Below are 1,121 nucleotides of genomic sequence, written 5' to 3' on the forward strand. Positions count from 1 at the left end.
CTACATACATTTGCTACTGTAGCAGTTATCGCCCCCCCACCATAAATAGATGGAGGGGAACAGTTTTCATTATCTTTCAATTCCATTTTTTCCCAACTTTTGGAAGTCCCCTTCCTGTTCCACCCTTAGCCATGTCATGTAGCACATTCAAGTTCACCTAACCTTTGAAGATTCAACTTACTCAACTCCTGTATGTACCCCAAGCATTGAATAATTCAACTGTTAGATCTCTCAAGGGAGATATACCTCGGACCTTGGCTTCTCCCGAGAAAGAATTCACTCCGAAGCCTGGATTGTGATCCAAGTGAGTTTTATAAAGGATAAAAGAAGCTTCAGGTTTACACAGGCACCCTCAGGGCACTTCACACCGCACATGGAAACCTGAGACTAGAGGAGATCACTGCACAATCTGCTGAGAAGCAGCTTGGGGGGCAGGGAGGATGAGGGGGGCTTCTGATCCTGGCTTTTCAGGCCCTCAGCTGGGAGGCATGGTTGATGATACTGGTTGCCCCCATTGGCTGAATCAAATTCACCTGGCCTAGATGGGGCCAATCCAGGTGTTCTGCCCACCTAGGTATACCACCCCTTCCTGGCCAGGAGCTCAAATTTCTGTGCATGCCCCTTGGGCACCCTGGTCCCTGCTCTAGCTACCTGACACAACCACCTCCACATATACAGTTCATAAACATTAATTCTGCTTGTCATGTTGCTCCACCACTGCTGTTATCCATTCCCAATTAGACCACTGCCTTGAGCAGTGTCCCTTCCCCCACCTCCTGTTTTCTGCCCTCCCCTGCTAACTATTGCTAAACTGTGGGCTCCATCCTTAGACACAGTCTCGATAGCTCAGATAAGTGGGACCCTGCTCTAGTTGCCTTTTGTGGTTGACAGCTCACTCTGCATAATGTTTTCAACGGGCCAGTTGTAGTCTGTATCAGGGCTCTATTTCCCTTTATGATGCAGCCGAGACTTTGGTAGACTGATGACCACAGATGCAGTTTGGGAATGACCACAAAAGCTAGCAGAATTCCTATCTAGAAAAGGAATTTACGGAGTGCCTATTGAGAGGACTGGAAGAGAGGGAGAGGGAACACACACACACACACACACACACACACACA

The sequence above is a fragment of the Echinops telfairi genome, unplaced genomic scaffold, assembly GCF_000313985.2.
Source record: "Echinops telfairi isolate 266 unplaced genomic scaffold, ASM31398v2 ScPeMD7_7473;HRSCAF=8511, whole genome shotgun sequence".
NCBI lineage: Eukaryota > Metazoa > Chordata > Mammalia > Afrosoricida > Tenrecidae > Echinops > Echinops telfairi.